The sequence below is a fragment of the Astyanax mexicanus genome, chromosome 1 (assembly GCF_023375975.1).
Source record: "Astyanax mexicanus isolate ESR-SI-001 chromosome 1, AstMex3_surface, whole genome shotgun sequence".
Classification (NCBI taxonomy): domain Eukaryota; kingdom Metazoa; phylum Chordata; class Actinopteri; order Characiformes; family Acestrorhamphidae; genus Astyanax; species Astyanax mexicanus.
In genome coordinates this window covers 117,271,823-117,298,964 of record NC_064408.1, presented here as the reverse complement: position 1 = coordinate 117,298,964, position 27,142 = coordinate 117,271,823, and the positions used below count along the sequence as shown (strand labels likewise).

General features: G+C 35.8%; 1 protein-coding gene across 2 annotated transcripts in view; it reads left to right on the top strand.

Annotated features, from left to right (window-relative positions):
• Positions 1–27,142, top strand: part of csmd3a (CUB and Sushi multiple domains 3a) — a 777,572-nt gene that overhangs the window by 230,001 nt on the left and 520,429 nt on the right. The gene's annotated exons all lie outside the window — the stretch shown is intronic.

The window sequence follows — 27,142 nt, the reverse complement described above, 5'->3', positions numbered from 1 at the left end:
TGACTTTTGCCATGTCCCATGTGTGTGTAGAGTCTCCTACATTGAATGCAGATGTGATTTCTGCCTTTTAAGCTGTTTTTCTGTTCATATGGACAATTGTAGCCACACACTACCGGTCACAATCATTTGTTTCTGTTTATAGACTGGCTGTAGAAACTTTTGACTGGGATTCCTGTCATCTTGTTTTCAATCAATTGAGTGTAATCTTTATGGTCATGTGACCTTTAGATGGCATGGGCGGTGTCTCAATATAAGGCCAAAAGGTCAACGTTTTTTAAACATTAGGTATCATTAAGTATCAAGCTTCAAATAAATAAATATAAAATGTCCATATGAAGACAAGGGATTCAAAAGGTTAAATGTTGGTATTTTAAATGTCAACATCTAGTGATGTTAGAATGTCACGTCAAGCTGTCGTTTACCAGATGTTGGGTTTTGGTCACCATATTCTATATCCCTACGATAAGAACATTTATCCCAATACGATAAAATATCGATATATTGTCCAGATCTATTTCTAAACTTGAAAATTCTTGGAAACTTTAAATGAAATGCAACTTTTTTCTCACAGGAAAATAGCATTTCTATATATTGTATTACAAAGACCTAGGACCTTATTTTAGCGATTTATAGTGCACCGGTCAATTACTTATCGAGCAGCTGGATTCAGGGCATATCGGTATCCTGAGGGCATGAAAAATACGCCTTGAGCAGCACAAAATGCACAAAAAGCATATACTAATTCTCTTAATTATTTCACTAACATGAAATAAACCAATCAGTGTGATAGTTGCCATTCCCTTTAAGAGTCAGGTGAGCTCTGACATTGGCATGTTCATATCTTAACATTACGGCGTTTTTCACGTTCACGCTGTAAAGATACACCAGCAGCTAATTTAAGGGAACAGCAACGATATTCTATTCTTTATTCTGTTTATTGTTGAGTTAAAGGTCAGGTTTGTGCTCTGCAGTGTGCTGTGTGTGTGTGTTTAACGAGCGGTGGTGTACGAGCGCTGGGAGCACCTATAGGAATGTACTCTGATGATGATTGGCTGTTGTCAGGGTTTTAATCAGTCAATGGCGCACCTGTGGAGTTTTCCATCACCAAAATATACAGAAACAGGCCAGAAATTTACCTGAACATATCTCACTTCCAGCAGACCACCACACACATCTGTGTAGAGTTATCCCTAAACTCTGTTTATCATAAACGCTGTTGCACAAGTCGTGAAAATAGACTGTTGACGGGGTGCAAGATAGCAATGAGCATCAAGACGTGCCATGGGCAGGATGTACGGTAGGATGATGTTCTAAATTTTTTACAAGTCTATAGAATTGTGATTCAATGAAATTGGCACAAATCAACTGAGACATGTTTGATATTCAGCCTTAGCTTCCTTGCTGCACTAAAGCTATGAGGCTAATAAAGCTAACTAGTTATGACAGCTTATACCTCACCTAAATAGCACCATTTAAACTACATCCCTAACTCATCACGCACTCACTTCCAATCACAGTCAGCAGCCAAGTCATCTTTTTAGCCTCGTAGCATCGAGCGCTATTAGCCTAACTAAACGATGAGCCTGCAGCTCTGCGCTAATTTCATCCGAACGTTCAGTCAGAACATACTTTTTTGGGTGTTTTTTTCCTGTCTGTTTGCTGAATATTCACTCATGAACTTGAAGTATAGATCCTTCTAAATCCGAGTCAGTCAGAAAGCACATCTCTATACAGTGTGGCAAAGCATATAAACAGGGCTATTTGATCTACTTAAAGGATAATTCCGCAAAATTGCTGCATAATTCAGTGGTTGAGATGTAAACAGGCTCATTCAGAGTGGTGTTTGGTGTGAAATTGCTCACTGTAGAGAAACTCGCAGACTATTTCTTTACTTGGCTGGTGATAAAAAAAAAACATAAATAAGCCTTTTTATTTAATATCAAAGCACATCAGTGAAATTGTACGTCATCTGGAGTTTTATCCCTGCTGAAAGATCCAGATCACTTTCTTCTAGTGGTTGGTTTCAGATGTTCAAAGCTGGTCTTTGATGACCTAGAGGTGATAAGTTATCTATAAATGTTGGGTCTTGATACTTTACTAAAGTAATAATTCATTTTTCAGACGACTTTTTACTTCTACTCCTATATTTTAAAAACAGTCTCTTTACTCATTCATTCATTTCAGCTCGTTTTCATTTCGGCTTCTCATCGTTCAATAAAACCCCTACCCAGATAAATCTCTCCGTCCAGATAGAGTGAATCTGATTGTGATTGGATGTAGAGAAGTATAAACATGTACCATTCCGACTCCCTATTGGTTTATACTGTGATCCATCACACTTGCACACGCCCCCTACCCCCCCCCACCCCCCACCCCACACACACACTCCAGCAAGAACATAGCAGACGTATGTAGTCTAGTAAGAAGATGATCCGTGCAGAGACTCAAGAGAACTCCAGCTTTACAAACTCCAGTCCAACTAAACTTTAACTTTAATATATTTACTTTATTCTACTAAAATACATTCATTTACAATCAGCATATATGCAGCTGAAACAGGAAACAGCCTAGTGCATCCCAAATTATATTATCAACATTAACATTTTAATAATAGAACATTATAGACATTTTGGCTTTTAGAAAAAATGTGTTTTGGGGGGAGGGGTAGTGCACTAGAGGACTTCTTAACGGTTTCGTTTTTTCTCCTTACATTACTTTTACTTTTATACTTTAAGTAGTTTTGAGAGTAGTACTTTTTGAGTTTTGATACTTTAACTTCTACCTATAAAGTAATGAATGTGTATATGGATACTTTTGACAACTTTGTCAATAAATATATATTAATTGTAGTAATTTGTACAAAAGTTCATTTTAGTATATTTTTTGTAAAAGTATACTTAACATAAAAAGGTACATACTTCTAACATTAAAATTAAAGCATACTAAATTACGTACTAAATGTAATATTTTGGAACATTGCCTTTTGTTTTTTTTTTCTCCTTAAATTACTTTTACTGTTATACTTTAAGTAGTTTTGAAAGCAGTACTTTTTAGACACTTTTACTTAAAGAGTAAAAAGCTTGAGTTGATAATTCAACTTCTACAAATGTATTTAAAACACTAGTATCTATACTTCTAACCTATACAGTGGGATATGTGAGAGGTGTGTGTGTTGTGTCTCTACAGGGTTTCCAGTTTTCAAACAAACAAAATTATTAAGACATTATGACCATGTTTGTAATGCAATTATGCATTATGATCATAATACATCATCAGCTGTGCTTATAAGATGTTATAGAGTATGTGAATACAAAGAACCTCAACCAAGCTGCCTTAACAAAGACTCTTATGAATTATACTAATGTTTAATATTATGATAAATTACTGTATATTCATTCATAATGTTTTATATTTCTAAATTGATTTCTAAATTCTAAGTAAAGTGAAACAAATCACAATTCATAATGCATAATAAACATGGCTATAATGTGTTATACATTGTTATACTAGTGCATCTCAATAAAAAAATAGAATATCATTGAAAAGTTACTTTATTTCAGTAATTCAGTTTAAAATGTGAAACTCATATATTATATAGATGTATTAAACACAGAGTGGTCTATTTTAAGCATTTATTTATTTTATTGTTGATGATTATGGCTTATAGCTAATGAAAACCCAAAAGACAGTGGCAGTGTGCCAAGTCCTGCTGGAAAATGAAATCTGCATCTCTATAAAAGTTGTCAGCAGAGGGAAGCATGAAGTGCTGTAAGATTTTGTGGGAAAACAAAACTGCACTGACTTTAGACTTGATAATAAAACACAGTGGATCAACACCAGCAGATGATCAGCATGTCTCTCCAAACCATCACTGATCATCAGTAAATTTTACATTTCATTTATAAATCAAGGGAGCAGAGTCTGGAGGAAGAGTGGATGGTTTAAAGCTGAGCTATCTAGTAAATACCATGCTAACCATGTTTATAATACTTTATGAATGCATTATAAGGTGGTATAAGCATGTTTATAAGGCCTGATAGACATGTCATTCTTAGAAAGTGTTACCACAAACTTCATACATCAATCATTTCTAGGCTGATCAGCTACAGTTGAGAATACAGAAGCGTCTGATTTTTGGCAGAATAGTGTTAGCTTTAGCATCTGAGGATGATACAGCCGTTAATCAGACAAACTCTGTACTCAGTTCCATAATTGTCTCGACCTTGCTTGTCACGGCAATCTTCTGACAATTTCCCCAATATCAATATTTGGTGGAATAACCCTGGTTTTTAACCCCAGTTTTCATGCATCTCGGCATCATGTTCTCCTCTCTCCACCAGTCTTACACACTGCTTTTGGATAACTTCCTGGTGCAAAAATCCGAAAGTTCAGCTTGGTTTGATGGTTTATGATCATCCATCTTCCTCTTGATTATATTCCAGAGGTTTTCAATTCATAATTTTTAAGTGGTCTCTTATTTTTACCAGAGCTTTATATTGAGGTTTAAATACTTTTTGTTTGTTTTGTTTTTCATTTACTTATTTAAACATCTCTAGGATAATAGTTCAAAGTTTTTTTTTTTTCAGTATGAAACTTAAGCACAAGATTAGCACAAGCTTCTATAGACTTTCATTACTTTTTATTTGCTACAACTCAAAGAATCAAACATTGCACATCAATCATTTCTAGGCTGATTGGCTACAATTGGGTAAACAGAAGCATCTGATTTTTGGAAGAACGTTAGCTTTAGCATCTGAGGCCGAAACGGCCGTTAATCAGAAAAACTCTCTATATAGTCTGCCGAGCGTGCTCGTTCCATAATTTTCTCGACCTTGCTTGTCACTGGTTTTTAATCACAGTTTTTATGCATCTCGGCATGTTCTCCTCCACCAGTCTTACACACTGCTTTTGGATAACTTTATGCTTTACACTCCTGGTGCAAAAATCCGAAAGTTCAGCTTGGTTTGATGGTTTATGATCATCCATCTTCTTCTTGATTATATTCCAGAGGTTTTCAATTTCAACTCATAATTTTTAAGTGGTCTCTTATTTTTGCCAGAGCTTTTATTGAGGTTTAAATACTTTTTATTTGCTACATCTCAAAGAATCAAACATCGCACATCAATCATTTCTAGGCTGATCGGCTACAATGGGTAAACAGAAGCGTCTGATTCTTGGCAGAACATTAGCTTTAGCATCCGAGGCCTAAACGGTTGTTAATCAGACAGACTCTCTGTAAATCCTGCGTTGCATGTTCTGGATTTGCACACGGTGCGCCGTAGGCCGAGCGTGCTTGTTCCGTAATTGTCTCGACCTTGCTTGTCACGGCAATCTTCTGACAATTTCCTCTACCGATGGCTCCATCGATTCCCCCGGCGTCATTCCCATAAGCTACATGACAAACGGAGCGGCGTTCCTGCCGGGTCAGAACCGGCTCCTCTCCCCGGCTATTGCGCCAAGCCAACAAACAAATCAATTGGTTGTGTCGGAGTGACCTTTATGTAATTCCGCCATACTTCCTCCCCGCTGCTGCAAAGGGCAAAAACAACAGCTTGTAACTTTCAGATCACTTTGTGTTTCCCAGGCTGGATGAGGAGGAAAACCTAAACTAGTGCCGGGGCTCGCTGGGGCCTGGCTGGAGCCTGGCTCTTCTGCCAGCTCCTGTTCATAAATCACAGGTTTTATAGAACAGATCATTTCTGAGAAAGCTGGATTAATGTGAGAAAAAAGACATGAAGGCCTATTTTCTCCCACAGCAACTTCTGCTCAGTATCTACCCTACCTGAACTACAAGGTCAGGCCAGTCAGGAATCTGGGAGTTCTGATAAACACTGATTTTACATTCTTTAGCTGTTTTTTAAGCAACATTATGTATCAGTCTTACCTCAAAATATCATCATTGGAAACACGTTGAACCTCCAGTTATATTGGTGTAAAATACTGTAATAGTAGTCTGTTCAAATCATATTTTATATTTACAGTAGTGTAGTAAATGTGAATTACACTTTCCACCTGTAGGGGGAGTTTTAGAGCTAAAACTACCTACTACTAACTATGTGTTACATATTCACTAATCCAGCTATCACCCCTTTACTCATTTTTAAAGTGTAAATGCAAGCAAACTATCGAAGCAATGCTTAAAAATCTGCACAGTAGTGAAAAATCAGGAAACACATAATAAAAAAAAATAATGTTAGTAAAATTGAATTGTTTTTGAAAATATTGAGATTTTTATTTTGTCAACCCAACAAGTTGTAGTCAGTCAATTAGGTTGAATAATAGAATTACTACTACTACTTCTACTACTACTATTACTACTATTACTGCTATTACTATATTATTAATACTACTACTACTTCTACTTCTACCAGTAGTACTACTAATACTACTGCTAAACCTCCTCCTCCTCTTCCTCCTCCTACTACTACTACCACTACAACAACTACTACTACTACTACTACTACTGGCACTACAACAACTACTACTACTACTACTACTACTACTACTGGCACTACAACAACAACTACTACTACTACTACTACTACTACTAGTACTGGCACTACAACAACAACTACTACTACTACTACTACTACTACTACTGGCACTACAACAACAACTACTACTACTACTGGCACTACAACAACAACAACAACTACTACTACTACTACTACTACTACTAGTACTGGCACTACAACAACAACTACTACTACTACTACTACTACTACTACTGGCACTACAACAACAACTACTACTACTACTGGCACTACAACAACAACTACTACTACTACTACTACTACTACTAGTACTGGCACTACAACAACAACTACTACTACTACTACTACTACTACTACTACTGGCACTAAAACAACAACAACCACTACTACTACTACTACTACTGGCACTGGTACTAGTACTGATAAAACTACTAAAACTACTAAAACTACTAAAACTACTACTACTATTATTACTATACTACTTCTTCTACTACTACTACTGCTACTACTACTACTACTACTACTACTACTACTACTACTATACTGTTACTACTACTATACTAATTGTACATTTAGTTAATACTACTGTTACTACAACTAAAACCACTACTACTACTACCACTACCACTACTACTACTACTGCTGCTACTACTACTACTACTACTACTACTGGTACTGGTACTAGTACTACTAAAACTACTACTACTACTACTACTACTACTACTATTACTATACTACTACTAATTCTGCTACTACTCTTACTATTACTACTGCTATACTGTTACTACTACTATACTGTTACTTCTACAATACTAATGGTACCTTTAGTTAATACTACTGTTACTACAACTAAAACTACTACTACCACTACCACTACTACAACTACTATTACTACAACTACAGTTGTGGTCAAAAGTTTACATACACTTGTAAAAAAACATAATGTTATGGCTGTCTTGAGTTTTCAATAAGTTCTACAACTCTTATTTTTCTGTGATAGAGTGATCGGAACACATACATGTTTGTCACAAAAAACAGTCATAAAATTTGGTTCTTTCATAAATTTATTATGGGTCTGCTGAAAATGTCACCAAATCTGCTGGGTCAAAAATATACATACAGCAACAAAATTTGTCAATTTTGGTGATGTAGCGAGTTGTGTCAATCAAATTAGCTTCATGTCATGGCCTCTTCACTTCTTGTAAGTGATTCTGATTGACTACAGCTGTTGACTTCTCATGAGCCCATTTAAATAGGGCTCATTTGACCCAGTGATTAGACTCAGCTACAAAAGTTACAATGGGAAAGTCAAAGGAACTCAGTGTGGATCTGAAAAAGCGAATTATTGACTTGAACAAGTCAGGGAAGTCACTTGGAGCCATTTCAAAGCAGCTACAGGTCCCAAGAGCAACTGTGCAGACAATTATACGCAAGTATAAAGTGCATGGAACAGTTGTGTCACTGCCACGATCAGGAAGAAAACGCAAGCTATCACATGCTGCCGAGAGGAGATTGGTCAGGATGGTCAAGAGTCAACCAAGAATCACCAAGAAGCAGGTCTGCAAGGATTTGGAAGCTGATGGAACACAGGTGTCAGTCTCCACAGTCAAGCGTGTTTTACATCGCCATGGACTGAGAGGCTGCCGTGCAAGAAAGAAGCCCTTGCTCCAGAAAAGGCACCTTAAGACTCGGCTGAAGTTTGCTGCTGATCACATGGACAAAGATAAAACCTTCTGGAGGAAAGTTCTCTGGTCAGACGAAACAAAAATTGAGCTGTTTGGCCACAACACCCAGCAATATGTTTGGAGGAGAAAAGGTGAGGCCTTTAATCCCAGGAACACCATGCCTACTGTCAAGCATGGTGGTGGTAGTATTATGCTCTGGGGATGTTTTGCTGCCAGTGGAACTGGTTCTTTGCAGAAAGTAAATGGGATAATGAAGAAGGAGGATTACCTCCAAATTCTGCAGGAAAACTTAAAACCATCAGCCCGAAGGTTGGGTCTTGGGCGCAGTTGGGTGTTCCAACAAGACAATGACCCAAAACACACATCAAAAGTGGTAAAGGAATGGCTAAACCAGGCTAGAATTAAGGTTTTAGAATGGCCTTCCCAAAGTCCTGACTTAAACCCCATTGAGAACATGTGGACAGTGCTAAAGAAACGGGTTCATGCAAGAAAACCATCACATTTAGCTGAACTGCACCAATTCTGTCAAGAAGAGTGGTCAAACATTCGACCTGAAGCTTGCCAGGAGCTTGTGGATGGCTACCAAAAGTGCCTAGTTGCCGTGAAAATGGCCAAGGGACATGTAACCAAATACTAATGTTGCTGTATGTATATTTTTGACCCAGCAGATTTGGTGACATTTTCAGCAGACCCATAATAAATTTATGAAAGAACCAAATTTTATGACTGTTTTTTGTGACAAACATGTATGTGTTCCGATCACTCTATCACAGAAAAATAAGAGTTGTAGAACTTATTGAAAACTCAAGACAGCCATAACATTATGTTTTTTTACAAGTGTATGTAAACTTTTGACCACAACTGTACTACTACTACTACTACTTGTACTACTAGTTAAACTACTAAGGATAAATAAGATTGTTGTAGTACTAATGCAAACATACTACTACTACTACTATTACTAGTAGAAGTGCAACTACTAGATAAACTGCTTAGGGTAAATAATGATCATGTAGTAGTAACTACTACTATTATGACTATACTACTTATATTACTATACTTATGCTTATTACTACTAGGACAAGTACTGCTAATAATACTAGTACTTCTACAACTACTAGTATCACTATCAGTACTTCTATCAGTACTTTTACCACTACTACTACTGCTGCTACTACTACTTCTACTACTATTAATAGTATTACTACTACTGCTACTACTACTACTTCTACTACTACTAATAGTATTACTACTACTCTACTACTACTACTACTAGCATGACTACTACTATTTTACTACTACTACTACTACTACTACTACTAATAGGATTACTACTAATCTATTACTACTACTACTACTACTACCTTTACTATTGGCACTGCTTTTACTACCTTTACTAATACTACTTCTACAACTATTAGTACTACTGCTAGGACAACCACTAGTACTACTACAACTTCTACTACTACTGGTACTACCACCACTAATACAACTACTACCACTAATAATACTAATACAACTGCAACCTTTACTATTAGTGCTACATCTACAATTACTAGTACTACTAGTATCACTACTTCTACCACTAGATCAACTACGTAGATAAAATATATATATATATATATATATATATATATATATATATATATATATATATATATATATATATATATATATATATATATATATATATTTATATTGATGTATTGACTGGTTTGTTCTGTTTGAAGAAATATAAATCTTCTATCCTGTACTTAAGCAAGTCATATAATACATTGTGTAGCTCCTCTTTCCCTGCTCATTTACACATATCATTCCCTTTGTTTTTTTGGGAGTTTATTAGAATTTGATCACTGTGTTTTAAACAGGGTTGAATTTAACACCAGTTCTTAAACACTAGTGTCAGCAGTCAGTCATCATGTGGACAGTAGAGGAGTGTGAGCAGTGTGAGCTGATTTATTGATGCTGTTGGGATAAAGAGTGATTGATGGGGTTGTGTATATGTGATTATACACTGTGTGATAAAGAGGCGCTCGGTGTTGGTACAGTCAATGTGAATATATCTTTAGAAGAACACCACGGTCAAAGTCTAACTGTACCTTATAAGCTCACTACGTTCTTCCTCCCTGAGGAGAGGACCTTTCCATAAGTGTACTTTTTAGGTTCTAAAAAAATAGACTTACAGTAAGTTAGACTGAGGGCATGCAGGACAGTGAGAACTTGAGAAGATGAGACAATGAGAGAGAACAAAAGCAACTAAAGTCACTGCACTGCTACTACTACTATACTTTTACTACTACTGATATTACTATTACTATACTGCTGCTACTACTATACTTTTACTACTAGTGCAACTACTACTGCTACTATACTATTACTTCTACTGCTACTACTATACTTTTACTACTAGTGCAAATACTACTGTCACTACTGCTACTACTACTACTATACTACTACTGCTATTACTATTACTATACTACTACTACTACTACTACTACTACTACTTCTACTTCTAAAGTTTTACTACTACTGCTATTACTATTACTATACTACTACTACTACTACTACTTCTACTACTAAAGTTTTACTACTACTGCTATTACTATTACTATACTGCTGCTACTACTATACTTTTACTACTAGTGCAACTACTACTACTACTACTACTGCTACTATACTATTACTTCTACTGCTATTACTATACTACTGCTATTACTATACTTTTACTACTAGTGTAAATACTACTGTCACTACTGCTTCTACTACTACTATACTATTACTACAACTGCTATTAATATACTACTGCTATTACTATACTTTTACTACTACTGATATTACTATTACTATACTGCTGCTGCTACTATACTTTTACTACTAGTGCAACTACTTCTACTACTACTACTACTATACTATTACTTCTACTGCCATTACTATACTACTGCTACTACTATACTTTTACTACTAGTGCAAATACTACTGTCACTACTGCTACTACTACTACTACTACTATACTATTACTACTACTGCTATTACTATTACTATACTGCTGCTGCTACTAATATACTTTCACTACTAGTGCAACTAATACTACTACTACTACTACTACTGCTACTATACTATTACTTTTACTGCTATTGCTACACTACTGCTACTACTATACTTTTACTACTAGTGCTATTACTATTACTATACTACTACTGCTATACTATTACTACTACTGATATTACTATTACTTTACTGCTGCTACTACACTACTATTACTACTAGTGCAACTACTACTGCTACTACTACCACTAATAATACTAATACTACTACAACCTTTACTATTATTCGTGCTCTTACTACCTTTACTATTACTATTTCTACAATTACTAGTACTAGTAGTACCACTGCTTCTACTACTGAATTATCTACTTAGATAAAAATGGCTTTACAGTATGTTTTTATACTAGCTATATACTTACGAATATAAATCTGATTTGTTCTGTACAAAGAAATATAAGTCTTGTATTTTAAACTAAAGAAAGTCGTGTAGTACATTGTGTACATCCTCTTCTCTTGCTCTTTCACTAATGATTGTAGAAGCAGTCTGCATGCCTTGGTTCGTGGTTTAATTTTACACCTGTGGAACTATGGAAGTGATTGGAACACGTGAAATGGGGAATATTAAATATTTAGACTATGTTTAAGAGGATTTTACTTGCTAAGATATATATTTTTTGCAGTGAAAGAAATATAGAACAATTATAGTCATTGACTGCAAAAAAAAAAAAAAAAACATACAGTACCTTGTAAAGTGACAGAAGTTCAGTATTTTTGTTTTTCTGGCAGTGTAGGATTAAAGCAGCTCGGTGAGAGACTCCTCAGACTGCTGATCCTTCCAAAATCAATAATAATTCATTTCTAGACAACCATGTTCCAACCTCTCTTTACCCCTGAAAACTGAACAGGCTGTTTCTACAACTGATATATGAGAAATTAGCTCTCTTCTGATTGGCTGGCCTGTGTTGTTCCTCATTCAAAAACACTTTTGTAATGTGAGTGGGAGGGGCTAATCGGTGTAAGGCTGTGTAAGGCCAAATTAATAGAGATATGTAAATGAGTTGGTTGTTGTAACGTCAGTGAAACAGTGTTTTGAACGTGGCCTACTGGATACACTTAATTAACAACAAAAATAAAAAATACATTACCAATATGTTAACCGGAGCGCTAACGGGACATAAATGCCACCTGAGTGTTCCAGTAACCCAGGGCGCTATCAGCTAGCGGTTCATGGCACGTAACTTGCTTTAACACAGAAAACACACAGACTACAGTCTGATATACTCACCTCTGAATGACAAAAGAGCTAGCGCTTTTGTTAGCAGTTAATGCTAATGCTAATGCTGCTCCAGTCTTAGTGCTGGAGAAACTTCACTGAAAACTCACTCTTATAACTCTGTACTTCAGCAGAGTGGCTTTACTGCTCCTTAATACCTGACTGGTAAAATTCATACATAGGGCGCACCATAATAGAAGGAGCACTGTCGATAAAAATTTAAATTATAGGATTTTAATTGCGCCTTATAGTCCAAAAGATACGGTAAGTAAGTACACGTGTACAAATTTGTTGGTACCCTGGAATTGCTTGAAAAATCAGACAATGCTTTTGAATTGAGTTTCAACAGAATCATCTGTAAACCCAAAAGTTTTTTTTAACTCAAACTAATTAAGTCTGTTTTACATAAACTTGTATATTTCTAAACAATACTCAACTATATTTAAGTCAGCTGAACATTTGTTGGCACATAAACATTAAAACTGAGATCTTAGAGTTGAACCAACTTATAATAACTGAGTTTAGTCTGTTGCCATTGGCAGCTTCTTTTCCATTGGCTTCTGGCACAATCTATTTGCATACTGGGTGTGTCCCCCATTTTCTGACACTCACCATCAGTGTTATCAATTTAATTGTCTGACCAATTAAGGTTACATTTGAAGCTAGAATTGTTATTTAATTGTTACCATTTTTTGCAGTATAGAACAAATGGGTTTTCATCAATTTATTCTTTTTTTTTTCTTCTTTTTTTTGCACCTCACAATTACAATGTCAGGAAAAATGAAAAAAAAAATCTTCTCTCAACTTTCTTTCTTTCTCATTTTTTCTATCTTGTAACAAAAGTAAGTTGCATTATACTATCCGATTTTTGTTACAAGATGCAACAAAAAAAAAAAAAGAAATCAATAGGTTACCTCTCTGTGTTGTAGGCTGTAAGAACAAGCATGTGTTGGATGTGCTCTTTATACTGTTCACTCTGTAGCTAATTTATGTGAATTAATGATTTGGAGAAAAAGCTACTAATGTAAGCTTGTTTTTTCTACTGCATCCCTATAATTGTTTATTTTATTTTTTTAATTTAATTTAGTAGTAAGATAGACCGGTTGTGCAATAGTTACTTTAACTTAAAAAGCTACGTTTTAGGTACACCGCATTTTGAATGTCAAGTACTTGTGGTTTGTATGTTGACCTTAAAGGTTTTTTTTTTTTTTTTTTCTTTTTTTTTCTTTTTTTTGGCCCAACCACCACCCCCCCTCTTCGGAGGACAATTAATACTTTATTTTTATTTATTAATTTATTTATTTTATTTTTTATTATTATTATTATTATTTTTTTTTTTTTTATATATATATATATTTTGTGTGGATATAGTTGTGGGAGTTCAGGGTTGGAAGGATCGGAGTGTGAGGTACAGGAGGGGGGTACTAGAAGAAGAAAAAGAAAAGAAAGAGAAAAAAAAAACTAAACAAAAAACAAACAAACAAACAAACAAAAAAAATAATAATAAAATAAAATAATCATAAAATAAACAAACATACATATATACACATACTCACATATCTAACTATACATATGCTTATACATATACACACATACATAAATATACATACATATTAATACATACACACACACGCACAGTTACTTCTATTCTATTGTTTTTTGCAAAAATATGTCATGTGTTACGGATTATGACCTTAAAGGTGTTTGAAAGAAGTTTGTTCAACTCCATACAGTGTTATAAATTACTAAAAAATAATGACAAAAAATAGTTTTAAAACTTAATTCATTTGAGGCAATGATATACCTCAAATGATCTGAGTAGACTTAACTTATTAGGTTTTACAGTGTTGGTCACACTATTGTTCTTTAGTCTGATGAAGTCTGAAAGATTCAAAATTTACTGTAGTTGTTTTTTTATCTACTGCAGGAATTACTTGAAAACTCAGAATGTGCCCTTGTACACCAAGATCAACAGCCACATTATTCCAGAGCAAATCATGTTGGAGCAAAAAACACAAGCTATGATTGTGTAAAGAGTGCTCAAAAAGGTGGAGCACCACTGTCGTAGATGAAAAACTGGACAAGACCGTATCGAGACACCAAAGCAGTGATAGCGATGACTCTCCTACCCTCTGTTTCTGGGTCATCCTTGTGCCGTAGCTCGCACCGTGGTCATCTGGTTTTAGATCAGCTGCCTCCTTTCTGAAACGTGTGGTGAATACGGGCGGAGGGGGTGCGGCGCTCCCCTGCTCTTCGCTCTGACAGTGAAAGAGTTAAAATTAAAATTATAGGATTTTAATTGCCCCTTTAGTCCAAAAGATACGGTAAGTAAGTACACGTGTACAAATTTGTTGGTACCCTGGAATTGCTTGAAAAATCAGACAATGCTTTTGAATTGAGTTTCAACAGAATCATCTGTAAACCCAAAAGTTTTTTTTTAACTCAAACTAATTAAGTCTGTTTTACATAAACTTGTATATTTCTAAACAATACTCAACTATATTTAAGTCAGCTGAACATTTGTGGGCACATAAACATTAAAACTGAGATCTTAGAGTTGAACCAACTTATAATAACTGAGTTTAGTCTGTTGCCATTGGCAGCTTCTTTTCCATTGGCTTCTGGCACAATCTATTTGCATACTGGGTGTGTCCCCCATTTTCTGACACTCACCATCAGTGTTATCAATTTAATTGTCTGACCAATTAAGGTTACATTTGAAGCTAGAATTGTTATTTAATTTTTACCATTTGTTGCAGTATAGAACAAATGGGTTTTCATCAATTTATTCTTTTTTTTTTCTTCTTTTTTTTGCACCTCACAATTACAATGTCAGGAAAAATGAAAAAAATCTTCTCTCAACTTTCTTTCTTTCTCAATTTTTCTATCTTGTAACAAAAGTAAGTTGCATTATACTATCCGATTTTTGTTACAAGATGCAAAAAAAAAAAAGAAATCAATAGGTTACCTCTCTGTGTTGTAGGCTGTAAGAACAAGCATGTGTTGGATGTGCTCTTTATACTGTTCACTCTGTAGCTAATTTATGTGAATTAATGATTCTACTGCATCCCTATAATTGTTTATTTTATTTTTTTAGTAGTAAGATTGTGCAATAGTTACTTTTTTACATTTTGAATGTCAAGTACTTGTGGTTTGTATGTTGACCTTAAAGGTGTTTGAAAGAAGTTTGTTCAACTCCATACAGTGTTATAAATTACTAAAAAATAATTACAAAAAATAGTTTTAAAACTTAATTCATTTGAGGCAATGATATACCTCAAATGATCTGAGTAGACTTAACTTATTAGGTTTTACAGTGTTGGTCACACTATTGTTCTTTAGTCTGATGAAGTCTGAAAGATTCAAAATTTACTGTAGTTGTTTTTTTATCTACTGCAGGAATTACTTGAAAACTCAGAATGTGCCCTTGTACACCAAGATCAACAGCCACATTATTCCAGAGCAAATCATGTTGGAGCAAAAACCACAAGCTATGATTGTGTAGAGAGTGCTCAAAAAGGTGGAGCACCACTGTCGTAGATGAAAAACTGGACAAGACCGTATCGAGACACCAAAGCAGTGATAGCGATGACTCTCCTACCCTCTGTTTCTGGGTCATCCTTGTGCCGTAGCTCGCACCGTGGTCATCTGGTTTTAGATCAACTGCCTCCTTTCTGAAACGTGTGGTGAATACGGGCGGAGGGGGTGCGGCGCTCCCCTGCTCTTCGCTCTGACAGTGAAAGAGCCTTCCCGAGACAAGGACAAATCGAATCCTCTCACTAAACAAGCACCATCGCGCATCCCAAACAGAGCACCAGCAGCTCCTGATGGGTATTCATGCCGAGACGCCTCGCTCTGCTGAATTCATACTGGTTTATTTTGCATTTATTCCTACTGAACGCTGGTCTCTTAGGCTATGTTCAGACTACTAGTCCAAATCTGTTTTTTGGCGTACTATATCTAGATTGTGTCTAAGGTTGTAAGGGACAGGCAAGGTCAGAAACAGAAGGGCAGCAAATGTAAACCTTAATGTAAACATACCAAAGAGTAGATAGGCAAAGCTGAGACACACACGGTAAATCCAACACAATAAGAGAGAAGGCAATAGAGAGGTCCAAAAATACAAAACGATAATCTATTAATTAATCAATAAAATGGTCAAGGCAAAAGACGATAATAGATTATACAAAAAAAGAGTCAGTAACGAGGTAGGCAAAAGCAATGTAACAAACTAAGGTGGGTATATATACTAGAGAGGGAAGGTGGATCCGATAAGTAACTTGGAGAGCGGGAACGACGTAGTGTCATGTGATCAGTGGAGTCAGGGAAGTCTGGTGTGGGTGCATGCTGGGAAGTTGAGTCTTTATAGCACAGTTCAAAGAAACACATTCTAGATTCAATACTCAGCAAAGGCCTGAGCAAACTGAGGTGGGTATATATACTAGAAAGTGGAAGGTGGAGCCAATTAGTAACTTGGAGAGCGGGAACGACGTAGCGCCATGTGATCAGTGGAGTCAGGGAAGTCCGGTGTGGGTGCATGCTGGGAAGTTGAGTCTTTATAGGACAGTTTAAAGCAATGCATTCTAGATTTAATTGTCAGCAAAGGACTGAGCAAACTGAGGTGTGTATATATATTAGGGAGGGCAGGTGGAGCCAATTAGTAACTTGGAGAGCGGGAACGACGTAGCGCCATGTGATCAGTGGAGTCAGGGATATCCAGTGTGGGTGCAGAGTCTTGAGCAGGCAGGCTAACAGTGTCAGGACTGACAGATTCAGTATATTGCCATAAATAACAATTCTGTAAGTGAGACATTGGTTCCTATTTTAGCAGTCTCTAGACTTGATTTATGGTGTGTCAGTGTGTCTTTGCTATCATAACAACGGGAAAAGTATGCCTTGCACGTCTCGAAGTGTGTAAAAAGCATGAACTAATTCTCTTAGTTAATCATGGGTGTGTTTTGGGTGTAACAGGAAATAAACAAATCAGCATGTCAGTTGCCTTATATTCCCTTTAAGAGCCAGGTGGGCTGTAACTTTGGCAGATTGCTATTTTACTGGTGCAGGGCTTCTGTGCTTCTCAGCAGAGAAAACTGATCTGCTTTTTCATGCTATGAAGGTGTGTGAGCAAGTCATTTAGAGAAACTAAATCAATATGATTTGAGATAAACAGCCTGAACACAGCCTAAACACAGCCTTCGCCTTCCCACTCATTTCTGCAGGATGAGAGTTTTGTAGCGGCTTCAGGCAGCCAGGTTTGTCATTTTTTTTCAGTGTTTAGTTCATTTTTTTCCTTAAAGACTCTGGCAGTTTACTACAGAATTTTATGCACTGGATTTTGCACAGTTCCCAGTTATTTACTGTATCGGAAGAGCTTAAATGGCAGAAATAAAAGACAAAAATGGGGGTGTTCTTAAACATATATACAGCCCCGAAAAAATAAGAGACAACTTAAAAATGATTGAAATTAAAACCTCTGAATATAATCAAGAGGAAGATGGAGGATCACAAGCATCAAACTAAACTGAACTGCTTGAATTTTTGCACCAAAAGTGTAAAGTATATGTTTTCCAAAAGCAGTGTGTAAGACTGGTGGAGGAGAACAGGCCATAAAAAAAAAACTGTGATTAAAAACGAGGGTTATTCCACCAAATATTGATTTCTGAACTGTTAAAACTTTATGAATATGAACTTGATTTCTTTGCATTATTTGAGGTCTGAAAGCTCTGCATCTTTTTTGTTTTGTTTTTTCAGCATTTCAGCATTATTTCTCATTTTCTACAAAGAAATGGTCTAAATGATTTTTTTTATTTGGAATTTAAGAGAAAGGTTGTCTGTAGTTTATAGAATAAAACAACAATGTTCATTTTACACAAACATAAACCTATAAATAGCAAAATCAGAGAAATAAAATAAAGTTTATTCTATTTCAAGCATGTCTCATCCAATCAGATGTTAAATCCAGATTCCAGAGTGTGGGAAAGTGTGGGAGTACAAAGTACAAGAAAGGTACCAATGGTCGGTAACTGATACCTAAATCAGCTACCTATTTAAATATGTTTGTGATGTTCAGACAGGCAAATCCAGTCTGATCTGATCATTTGCATATAAGAGTGTACAGTAAATAACAGTATCTCAACTGATCTGTATAGAGAAGCAAATCAGATTTTCCTGCAGCCTAAACACAGCCTGAACACAGCCGGAACACAGCCTGAACACAGCCACAGCCTGAACACAGCCTGAGCACAGCCTAAACACAGCCTGAACACAGCCTAAACACAGCCTGAACACAGCCTGAACACTGCTTGAACACAGCCTGAACACAGCCTGAACACAGCCCGAACACAGCCCGAACACAGCCTAAACACAGCCCAAACACAGCCTGAACACTGCCTGAACACAACCTGAACACAGCCCGAACACAGCCCAAACACAGCCTAGACACAGCCTGAACACAGCCTAAACACAGCCTGAGCACAGCCTAAACACAGTCTGAACACAGCCTGAACACAGCCTGAACACAGCCTGAACTCAGCCTGAACACAGCCTAAACACAGCCTGAACACAGTCTGAACACAGCCTGAACACAGCCTGAACACAGCCTAAACACAGCCACAGCCTGAACACAGCCTAAACACAGCCCGAACACTGCCTGAACACAGCCTAAACAGAGCCTGAACACAGCCTGAACACAGCCTGAACACTGCCCGAACACAGCCTAAACACTACCTGAACACAGCCGGAACACAGCCTGAACACAGCCACAGCCTGAACACAGCCTGAGCACAGCCTAAACACAGCCTGAACACAGCCTAAACACAGCCTAAACACAGCCTGAACACAGCCTGAACACTGCCTGAACACAGCCTGAACACAGCCTGAACAATGCCTGAACACAGCCTGAACACAGCCCGAACACAGCCCGAACACAGCCCGAACACAGCCTAAACACAGCCTAAACACAGCCTGAACACTGCCTGAACAATGCCTGAACACAGCCCGAACACAGCCCGAACACAGCCTAAACACAGCCTAAACACAGCCTGAACACAGCCTGAACACTGCCTGAACACAGCCTAAACACAGCCTGAACACAGCCTGAACACAGCCTGAACACTGCCTCAACACTGCCTGAACACAGCCTGAACACAGCCTGAACACAGCCTGAACACAGCCTGAACACTGCCTCAACACTGCCTGAACACAGCCTGAACAATGCCTGAACACAGCCTGAACACAGCCCGAACACAGCCTAAACACAGCCTAAACACAGCCTGAACTCAGCCTCAACACAGCCTTCTCATGAGTATGAGAGCTTTGTCGCGGCTTCAGGCAGCCGGAACAACAGTCGAAGCGATGCTTAACGCCGTCTATACAGGACGTTCACGCCGCAGAGCCATTATGCTGTCTCGTAGGTGAAGGTTAAAAACAGACGACTGCATGCACGGCAGTTACAGCCTGATTATTAAGCAGATAATAGTTGCGCCGCTGCTGTGACGCTGGAATGTTGATGGTATATTGTGAGCGCAGATGGACGTGTCGCACAAACTCAACAATGGCATCAGGGATTCGATTTAAAAAAAAAAAAATAGACGGCTCGGGAACGCGGAGTCGCTGCTTCAGCTCGTTGATTGGTTTGGTTAAAAGTTTCACATCCACCCTCGCCTCGGCCCTCCAGCCCCCCCTCGCCGTTTCTGCTCTGTCACGGCCGTGTAATTCCACTGGTGACATTTCAATAAGCCTTTTATTTGCTTGGTTTTTCCTGGTCACCGTTGCGCCGCCGGAGCCGCAGTATAAAATTAATGCAGTTTTCAGGCCCTGTAAAAGCTCACCCACGGTCTATTAATACGGCCTGTCACTGAGCACATTACAGAGCTTTGTATAAACTGATAATGAGGCTCCGGCCCAGCTGGCCTTTATTGTGTTCCTGCTCCAGTCTGCGTAAACTTTCCCCCTTCCCAGAATCCTCTAATATATGACTCTGTATCTCATTAAGCTCCTTCCTGCTATCCAACATCTTAAACTCTGTTAGTTTGAGTGCGTGCGCCTGCGTGCGGCTAACTGTGCAGGCAAGTGTGTGTTTGCATGATCTCGCGTGCATGGCCGACACCAGCTTCCATTATACACATGAGTGCAGATGTTTTAGAAACGTGCATTTTTTTGTCCTTCTGTACTGTAAGTGTGTATGGGCCCTGCAGAAGCACACTGAAAAAAAAAAAGATGAGTAAATATTTACTTTAAAAAAAGTTGCGCAACTTTCTGCATTTGCTTTATTTTTTTAAGTAAATTTAATTTCAGATAAATTTAAGTAACTTCAACTCGGTTTCAAGTCTTAAATGTTACACAGAGTAAATAAGTGAACTGAACTTCAGTCAATCCTTTCTTTTAGTAAACTTTACTTCATTTATTTTTACTGACTCAATCCTTTCTTTTAGTAAACTTTATTTCATTTATTTTTACTAAATCAATCCTTTCTTTTAGTAAACTTTACTTCATTTATTTTTACTGAATCAATCCTTTCTTTTAGTAACCTTTACTTCATTTATTTTTACTGAATCAATCCTTTCTTTTAGTAACTTTACTTCATTTATTTTTACTGAATCAATCCTTTCTTTTAGTAACCTTTACTTCATTTATTTTTACTGAATCAATCCTTTCTTTTAGTAAACTTTACTTCATTTATTTTTACTGAATCAATCCTTTCTTTTAGTAAACTTTATTTCATTTATTTTTACTAAATCAATCCTTTCTTTTAGTAAACTTTACTTCATTTATTTTTACTGAATCAATCCTTTCTTTTAGTAAACTTTACTTCATTTATTTTTACTGAATCAATCCTTTCTTTTAGTAACTTTACTTCATTTATTTTTACTGAATCAATCCTTTCTTTTAGTAACCTTTACTTCATTTATTTTTACTGAATCAATCCTTTCTTTTAGTAACTTTACTTCATTTATTTTTACTGAATCAATCCTTTCTTTTAGTAACCTTTACTTCATTTATTTTTACTAAATCAATCCTTTCTTTTAGTAACCTTTACTTCATTTATTTTTACTGAATCAATCCTTTCTTTTAGTAACCTTTACTTCATTTATTTTTACTGAATCAATCCTTTCTTTTAGTAACTTTACTTCATTTATTTTTACTGAATCAATCCTTTCTTTTAGTAAACTTTACTTCATTTATTTTTGCTGAATCAATCCTTTCTTTTAGTAACATTTACTTCATTTCTGCATATAATATTACCTAATTACATTTACTTAATTTATACAATATTACTCAAATATTTTATGATTGTGAATTATATTTCCCGTCGCTGTTATGTAACTGAAATTTGCTTTTATTTATTTTTTATATTTAAAAAAACATCAAAGCACATTTTCTAACGCGCTCTCGTGTTTCGCGCTGCCCATCAATTATATAAAACTTCAAAAAAGGTGAAATACACAGATCTTTACAGCTATAGATCAGCTATAGGTCACCATTAATTTCTTATCACCAGGTCACATTTATTAACATATAAAATATCAAAAACACAGGACACGCCCCTAAATCAGTTGTGCACAAAACCCAACTGACTGGTGTGATATAGATTGCTTAAATAGAACCCTGTATCTTTAATGCATGTGGACGTTAACAAAGGTTTTTCTACATATTCCAGCTGCTGTTTTTCTTCTTGGAAATGTAAACAAAAATGTCATTTTTAAAGGGGCTGCTGTTGCGCATAAATATGTAGAGCTCTGAATTGCTGTATTTATTCATAATGGATTGTAAGAAGATGATGGTAATGATGGCTGATGCTCTTCTGTACCAGCAGAGAAAATGCAGCATTGAATATGAAACATGTTTCATCTTCTGTCTGTTTTTTTCTGCACACTTTATTATTACCCTCTCTGGTGAAAATAGAAAATATGTACTTAATTGTACTGGTTAAGTATGCTGTAAATATACTAACAAATTTATGTACCTAAAATATATTAAAAGTACATTTTTTTTCACGTTTTATTGAATGATAAGAAGCCGTAATGAAAATGAGCTGAAATGAACAGAGTTGGAAAAAGTACTGAAAAATTGTAATTAAGTAAAAGTACCTGTACTTTGCTAAAATTCTACTAAGTAAAAGTAAAAAAACACTCAATTTAAAATGTACTTTGTGTAAAAGTTACATAGTTACTTTTAATTATTTGATGTAAAAAAGTACAACAAAACATTAATTCGTTATTATTAATTAATATATATAAATTCTTCTTCTTCTTCTTCTTATTATTATTATTATTATTATTATCATTATTTGGACCTTTCAGGCAGTATTTGTCTCCAAAAAAATATAATTTTTCTTTACTGTTAAAAAGTTAAAAGATTAGGGTCATATATGTGACTATAAACCGTATTTTTATAGTTTTACAGTTCATTATAATTTTTTAACTTGCCATTGCTTTGCTTTAACTGCTATTTACATGTTTTTTTTTTTTTTTTTTACCTTCAAATAGATTGTTTAATGTTCCCAATAAAAATGTAAGGAAATATCATTAAAAACATGAAATCATACAAAAAACTGTTGGTCGGCGCATGCGCAGTGCCGTAAAGAAGCACATATCGATGGGTAGCAAAACTCGACAGAACACCGGTTCCCCCAAGCACAGCTGATTCACACAGCGTCTCTCCCCTAACCGTAATAATAAACACAATGCTGGGAAAAGTTCAGCTGCGCTGTCATGGAGAACAAAACTCAGCACAAACTATGGGTGATAAAATCAGCGGAAAATAAACAAAGCGAACATTATGAGGCATTTCTCTCACCACCAAGACTTTCAGAAAGGTAAACTCATCCGTTTGTGGACACAGGTTAAGCATAAAAAACATAACATAAAAAACAAAAACAAATAATTACTCCAGTAAAGTATAAATAACCAACATTTACACTTAAATAAGATAAGAAAGTATTTGTACTTTATAACTTGACACCTCTGACGTCTTATAGATATGATATGTTGTCAAAAGAATTAAAAATGTTAAGTACACTTAAGCTAATTATTAAGGGGCAAACAGTAGAGTATTTTGGTAATGACCCATATATACTGTATCTGTGTGCGTTTAAGAGAGAGAGAGAGGAGAGAGAGAGAGAGAGAGAGAGAGAGAGAGAGAGAGAGAGAGAGAGAGAGAGAAACAGAGATAGAGATAAAGAGAGAGTTAGCAAAGGATGTGTAGGCAGGCGTGAAAACAAATAATAATTTATTAACTAAAAAACAAGACCAAAAACAAAGAAAAAAAAAAAAACATAAAAAGACCAAAAAGACCAGACAGAAACAACAGAAACTCAAAATAAACAAAGACTCAAACAAAGAACACCTGAGATGAATGAGAACAAGATAGCAGGACTACAATGGACCACTTCTACATCTGTTTACTTACAGTTAGCACCTGTTAATGCATCTATCTCAGTAGTTCTCAGTCTGTGGTGTGTTTCCCATTGGCTGTACACAAAAAAACATCCCAAGGAGGTACGCCAGATGGCCTCAGAAAATGTACTGCATACACTAAAAATAAATTTAAATTAATGCTTGAAGTCTACAAGGTCATAGGGCCCTATTTCAGTGATCTATTGATTGATTTAACGTGTGTTAAATCAATCAATAGATTGAGAGTGAGCAGGCAAAAATCATTCATGGTGAATCTAAGAGGAAGAAGCCAAGGCAAAAGGAGTCGTCTAAAAAGAAAAATACGGTTGTCAACGGTGAACAAACGATAGGAAATGCAAGGTAAAAAAAAAAAGAGCAAAAGAGAAAAAAACACAAAAACGAGTCAATAACAATAGGTAACGAACAAAATAAACACTTAGTAGAAGAGCAAGTGAACTTTCAGTTGCAATACCCAGCCAGGGTATTTATATAAGACAGAACAGGTGTGAGCAATCAGAAGCTCGGCGATAGAGCATGCTGGAAGTCTCTCCAAACCATCACTGATTGGTGGAAACTTCACACTAGACCTCGAGCAGTTTGGACTGTGTGTCTCTCCACTCTTCCTCCAGACTCTGCTCCCTTGATTTACAAATGAAATGTAAAATTTACTGATGATCAGTCATGATTTGGAGAGTCATGTCTGTCATCTGCTGGTGTTGATCCACTGTGTTTTATTATCAAGTCTAAAGTCAGTGCAGTTTTGTTTTCCCACAAAATCTTACAGCACTTCATGCTTCCCTCTGCTGACTTTAACTTTTACGAGCGTAATAGGAATGTCTGGCGTGATTAAAACATATAGGAGAGAAGTTTTGAACTGACTGTATAAAAAAATGCAGATTTTTTTCACATTCTGTGTGTTTGAGAGCATTTGATGTATTTACTGTAAAAATGCATGTTAAACTGGGAAGGAGATTTGTATGGAGTTTTTTGTGTCAAAAGTTTTACAGAAAATTATAAAATTTGCAATCAAAATTTGCAGCAATGTTTAATAAAAGAAGCATATATATTTATTATGATTTCTTCTTTTTTTGCATGTTTATCACTTTAAAATGTTTCAGATCATCAAATTAATCTAAATATTCGATGATCAGATCAAAGTGCAGTCTTAAATGAAGTTTTTCATTATTAAGGGAGAAAAAAAAATTAAACCTACTGGCCCTGTGTGAAAAACGCTGCTGACAACTTTTATGGAGATGTGGATTTCATTTTCCAGCAGGACTTGGCACACTGCCCACACTGCTAAAAGTACCAATTGGTCTTATATAATATTCTAATTTTCTGAGACACTGATTTTTGGGTTTTGGGTTTTCATTGGCTGTAAGCTTCATAATCATCATCAACAATAAAATAACAATAAAAACTTAAAATAGATCACTCTGTGTGTTTAATACACCTATATAATATATAATATATATATATATATATATAAGAGTTTCACATTTTTAACTGAATTAAACTAAAATAAAATAACTTTTCAATGCTATTCTAATTGTTTGAGATGGTGACACAGGTGAAATATGGTGCAGTGTGATCACAGCAGGGTTGGTGGACTGTTGGCTTGGTGTAGAGCTCAGCTGTTGAACGGAGGCCGAGCCAGCCATGCGCTAAGCATTACCGCCGGAGAGCGGATCTGCGTAACGGCCGAAACTGCCCCGGCCTTGCAGCCGCTGCATATTACTGACGAGATGGGCTTTTGTCCTGGCCCTGGCTTTCATTTGTTGTTTACATCCCAGTAAATGGGAGGGTGATTTATAAAGGTCAGGTTTTATAGCATGTATGAAAACCTGCGCTCGCTCCTCGCCCTGCACCTGCTACCAGTCGCTGTTTTTGGATGTCTAGGGTGCAGATTTTATACCATATACAGCTCTGAAAAAAATACGAAACCACTTAAAAATGATGAGTTTCTTTGATTTTACCAAATTAAAAAGCTCTGGAATATAATCAAGAGGAAGATGGATGGATCACAAGTCATCAAACCAAACTGAACTGCTTAAATGAATTTTTATACCAGGAGTGGCCTAAAATAAAGTTAACCAAAAGCAGTGTGTAAGACTGGTGGAGGGAGGATAACATGACAAGATGCATAATAAAGCAGTGATTAAAAACCAGGGTTGTTCCACCAAATATGAATTTCTGAACTTTTAAAACTTTATGAATATGAACTTGTTTTCTTTACATTATTTGAGGTCTGATAGCTCTTCATTTCTCATTTTTTGCAAATAAATACTTTAAATGACAATATTTTTATTTTGGAATTTGGGAGAAATGCTGTCTGTAGTTTATAGAATAAAACAACAATGTTCATTTTACTCAAACATAAACCTATAAATAAAAATAAAAATAAAAAGAAAAGATCTTTATTTATTCATGTATTAATTAATTTATTAGGGATACACCAAATTTGTGGCAACCAGAAACGTTTGACCGTATTCAAATTTTTATTTTTATTTTAATTTGTACAATAAATCTTTTATTTTAAATGTTATCTCAAGGTTTCCTCTAACAGAGAAAGTGTTCAAACATGACATTTGATTTTGACTTATTTCATGCAAGTGCAAACATCATATAAAATATAAATCTGAGGCCTGTTTTAACACTGCAGCAGTTCTAGGGGTGGGGCCAAAGGGCAAAGGGGCAATGAAATCTGATTGGCCCCCTGAAGCATCCATGCCCTGTCACTCATCTGTCGTTTGCCCAAGAGCGATGATTAGAATATAGGTGGATGCAATTCCATTACCAAACACTAGTAGCGCTAATGAACCCAATAGGAATGTCCAAGGTGATTAAAGCATATAGTAGAGGTTTTGAATTGACAGTATAAAAATATGCTGGATGAGATTATTTTAAGGATATTTGATCTATTTACTTTATAAAATTCATGTAAAAATGTGAAGGAGATTTTTATAAAGTTCATTTTGTGCCAAAAGTTTAACACAAACATATAAAATCGGCAATCAAAATGTGTAGTTTTTATACATATAGGAGCAAAAAAGAGAGATTCCAGAAACAAAAAAAGACTTTCAGCAGCAAAATCCACAGGAACCAAAATGATTTTTAAATAATGACAGAGTATAATAAAAAAAGCAAATATATTTATTATGATTTCTTATTTTTTTTGCATGTTTGTCACTTTTAAATGCATTAGATCATCAAATTAATAAAAATATTAATACAAATATAATCAAATTA